This window comes from Gymnoscopelus braueri (assembly GCF_963280865.1).
Source record: "Gymnoscopelus braueri genome assembly, chromosome: 19".
NCBI lineage: Eukaryota > Metazoa > Chordata > Actinopteri > Myctophiformes > Myctophidae > Gymnoscopelus > Gymnoscopelus braueri.
This window is the reverse complement of record NC_137621.1, coordinates 157501-162500: the sequence shown is the minus strand read 5'-3', so window position 1 is coordinate 162500 and position 5000 is coordinate 157501. Positions and strand designations below refer to the sequence as shown.

General features: G+C 41.2%; 1 protein-coding gene across 3 annotated transcripts in view; it reads left to right on the top strand.

Moving 5' to 3' along the window:
- The window catches only part of ccdc88c (coiled-coil domain containing 88C), a 113582-nt gene that overhangs the window by 62680 nt on the left and 45902 nt on the right, over positions 1 to 5000 (top strand). The window lies entirely within an intron of this gene.

Genomic DNA, 5000 nt, shown 5'->3' with positions numbered 1-5000 from the left:
CTATTCTGGACGGCCATTAACGACGCTGACTCAAACTCACGGTTTTGGGCCTCTTCATGGTCATTGTAGCATTGAGGAACAGGCTACGTCTATAGTTAATTGTCTCTACACGTAACATAAGCTTTCCCACTCCAAGATGGGGAAAGAGAGACAAACCAACCTTATTGGCACGGGATTACCAGTGAGATTGTATTCTTCTTACAACCTCCAATTCTTAGTTGATCTAAACAAACACGGGGGAGTCAGCATTAATGTCTGTTGACAATTGTGTTCGTTGATCTGACCCTTCTTCACAGAGCCAGCGTGGACATAACAAAGGTTAGGCTCCCGAGTGACATACAGGCTTAACAGTGCTATTTAGGGCGTATTTCAACTGATGGTACGGTTTACACGGCAAATAGCTGCTGTTAGTTCAAAGTCATTTTCTCCCAAGGCTCACCAGCGATATTGGATTTCGAGGCATGTCACTTCTCATGACCAGTTGTGTGAAGCAGATATATTTATATGTGTGCAAACATAAACATTCACATTTTAGTCTTAGCGATTTGATTAGCGTAAAAATATACCCAGCATTTAGATTTAGACGGTGAGAAACATTTTCGTCAACACTCCTCGATTTACGAGTAACTTTAATAATACAAATATATAATACACTCATAGAAATTATAAAACTCACAAAAATACCAGGGGTGCAATTCTAAGTGTAATAGGAATGGGGAAGGGGATTATTCTAATGGGAGTCTTCTCCAGGTTTGGGTCTGACCGTAGCGCTATCAGCTCGGCCCCACCCGCTGCTGGCTTTAGCACTCCTATTACTTAAATGTCTGATAATGTTCGAACCAATTTACAGTGGCCTTTTGTGGATCCAAATAACACGTTTCACAGCAATTGTGTTGGTGACCAGGACTCGGAACGGACCCTCTCAGCGCAGAGTTGGTCCTGGTCCTTTCGCTTGATGATCTTTATCACGGCATGCAGATCACCAGTGCTTCAGTCCCTGTAGGGAGAGAGAAAAGACTAGACAGATAATTTGCACTTTGGACTATTTTCATGTAAAGCTCCACTAATGTGATGCATTATGGCTATGGCCGTTTTGACACATCTGTACTTCAATCTAGTTTTACAGTATCATCACTTTTCAATAAGTGGAAATAATAGTCTTACATATGGCCTTTCGTTACCTTTTCATTGTCTAAAAACATGTACAAAACTGTGTAGCATAATTTTGAAAATTATAAGTGTGAAAATGCTGCTTAATTATATATTATATGTGTACCATCCCTCCTGTTTGAGATATGACCTATGGTCATGACTCAACTTCAGATCCTAAGTGTGAAATGGTCTGTGTCACTGGTGGCAGACATAACAAATAAAAACTCCCATCTGAAGCGCGACTAGGTTCCTTTGCTATCTTATGTACATAAACGTTTCCCAGGCGTAAAAGTGCCTCTGCTAGTCTACTGTGCAGCAAAAAAATAAACAAAGTAGAAAATGCATCTTGGCATCATGTCTAACTTTCTAGTCTTGGGCTTTTGTGCATGCTGAGTGAGTGGCCTAGGAAGCTAGATACTTTATTGCCCGTGACCTGTAAGTGCTTTAAGAGCTTACTTGTGGTTTTCCACACATACCTCACGTGTGGGAGATGCTCCCAAAAATAAATCAACACAAGAGATAGCGTGAGACAACTGAGAAACGTGGCCTCAAAATTTGCTATTTCCCTTGAGAAATTGGCTGGACTTAACAAGCCCTTGTGGAATACTCAAATGAGTAGAAATACTTAAAAAAATTCGTACAGATACTTTAAAGTTCCCAAACTGAGTAAAAATACTCTAAACTGAAAATTATTTGGGCTTCTCCTGTTCTTTCTTGGCTGGACTTCACACGCACACACGCACACACACACACACTCACACACTCACACACTCACGCACAGGCAGGCTCACTCGAGCGCACACACACACTCCAGTAATCAGTCTCTGTCTCTCTGTCTCTCTCTCTCTCACGCACACATGTGAACACACACACACATGCAGACAGTCAGACAGACACACTCACTCCTCTCACACACACAGTACCTGACCCTCTCCAACGTAAGTGACGTCATTCCACATGCTTCAAACACACACAGTCTTTTCGGTACATGAAACTACACACATGCACGTATACAAGCACACACGCACGTCATAACCCATTTGTTCACACTACTTTTGCTACCCTTCACACTTTACATATAGTACATATGTATTACACCCAAACACCACATTCACTTACAATTCATGTACACTAACACCTGAACACACATGCACACTCTCTCTCTTCCTCCTTTCATGCAGAAAAATAACTTCTAGGTGGACTGTACTGCCATGTACTGTGATTCTCATGTTGTTACTAAAAAAAAAAATACATTCATCCACACACATACATACACTCTTACTCTCATTTAAACATCACTCCTTCCATGTCGTTGTGCACCACGACATGGAATTTTGAAATGTTTAAATGATTACTGCATCTATGTGGGGCAATTCATACAGATCACGAAAAATGCACAATCCACTCTCTCATTTACACATCTTTTAGACAAAACAAAACATGTTCTTCTTACTACAAAACTCTCTCTCTCTCGCTGTCGCTCTAATGCGCACAGCCTCCTATCTTCTTCTCTTTCTCTCTTCTCTAATCTCTCTCATCATTCCAACCATCCACTGTTGTGTTTGATATACAATCAGCCACAAAATGGCCTAAACGACCACACCTAAAACATGATCTGGGGGCCCTTGTTTGGCCTTTCTTCTTGCCCTGCTTTGGCTTATCTCCTTCGTTGGTAACATCGACTACAATCACTTGTTTCACAGGATCTTCTTTTTCCTTCTCCATATTAGCAGTCAATTACTATTATGTGGGTGAAAACTTAAATATGTGTGGTTATTATAATGTTCTGTTCAATGTGTAGAAATTATTTTAATCACTGTAAATATCTTGTTCTTATCCTAACTAAGTGTATTTCAAAGTTTATCTAGGCACTGCTGTATACTGGTCAAAAACTGCATCACACCCTTATATTCACCAATGTTTACCACGTGTGGACTAGCCCAGGGGATCTGCTAACTTATCACATTCAAACCACACACCGTACACCCCTGAGAATGTGATCGGGGTTATACAAGATATATAGACTAAACATAGACAAAAGGATCTGCCCTGGAGGGTCCACTACGTGTCGACTTGCCCCAAAGGATAATTCACTAAATCCTCCGGAGGGAGCTATCAGACTCTTTATCTTTTAACTACCGTGACTCTCTCTTGCACTCACACAAAACTCGTTTCTCAGTATACAATTGCAGATAATAAAATGCAGTGGCCCTCGCCACTACAACACAACTAGAATGTAGTGGCTTATCTATGCACAACTACAACACACTTGTCAATATTACACCTTCGTAATAACAACAATATGTCCACACTAGGACCACTTACGTGTTTCTTATAGGCGTGTGATCACGTTCAGATTTCGGCAGTCGTTCGTCGAAGAGAAGATTTCGGACTGGTGAACATCGGCCTGGTGCGACTTTACACCCCAGGGCTTGCAGGACCCTCTCAGATCTCTGGCTATCGATAGACTTGCGATGCGTCCTCTTCTCCTCTTCCAAAAACGACGTAGAAATCCGACACGAAGGACCAGTGAAATGATAGGTTCTTGATCGTTATCTTAAACCCCCTTGCTGTTGATCACACACAGATAAAGAAAGACACGTGACACACGAGATCTCTTTTACTCGTACGAGGATTGTAAACGACCATGTATCTCACTGGACACGATCCCAACTTACAATGGCGCATCCTCCCCTCTGCCAAGCACTTTATTATCAAAAGACAGGAGAAAGGAGGAGACAGTGGAGTGGAATTCTACTAGCTGATAAGGACTGTCAGACATATTACACATTGGATTAATACATTGCAGGAATTCAATTAAATGAATACAAATCAAAGAAAGAACTTATATACACACATTATAATATATATCTCTGTACACAGATATTATAAACTGGTCCTAACACTATAGTTTACTGAGACACTACACTGTATCTCTGTATTCTATGATCCTATAGTTTACTGAGACACTACACTGTCTCTGTATTCTATGATCCTATAGTTTACTGAGACACTACACTGTCTCTGTATTCTATGATCCTATAGTTTACTGAGACACTACACTGTCTCTGTATTCTATGATCCTATAGTTTACTGAGACACTACACTGTCTCTGTATTCTATGATCCTATAGTTTACTGAGACACTACAATGTCTCTCTGTATTCTATGATCCTATAGTTTACTGAGACACTACACTGTCTCTGTATTCTATGATCCTATAGTTTACTGAGACACTACACTGTCTCTCTGTATTCTATGATCCTATAGTTTACTGAGACACTACACTGTCTCTCTGTATTCTATGATCCTATAGTTTACTGAGACACTACACTGTATCTCTGTATTCTATGATCCTATAGTTTACTAATCTCTCAAGAACAGATTCTGCACTGCGTTGGAATCTGTCGGGGAGGTTCGTCATAACGTGTGCGCATTGGCTACAAGTGGGCGTGCCTTCAGATCAGGAAGCAGGCCGCGCTTTACCCAATCAAATGTAGTGGGCGGGATTCACATGTCCGTCGATCTTTCCCCCTCGAAACAAACCCAAACTAATTTAACAATAGCGTCCGCGGAGCAGACAAAACCACGGAAAGATATTCACATTTTAACTTACTCTTTCATCATAGAAACAAGTGGGCTTATAACCAAAACGATCCATGTTCTCTGGGAGAAGTGGTGTTAGTGTTCCGTGTAGAAATATTGTTAGTGGGAATGAAAACATAGTGGCACCCACCGGAAGTGAAAGCTGAAGGCAGACCTAAACCCCGGTTTCTTGCGCACTGGTGTTACGTTTTCTTCCGCCCAGAGCCAACAGACATAGAACAAACAGCAGAGGTCGCTGTTTTT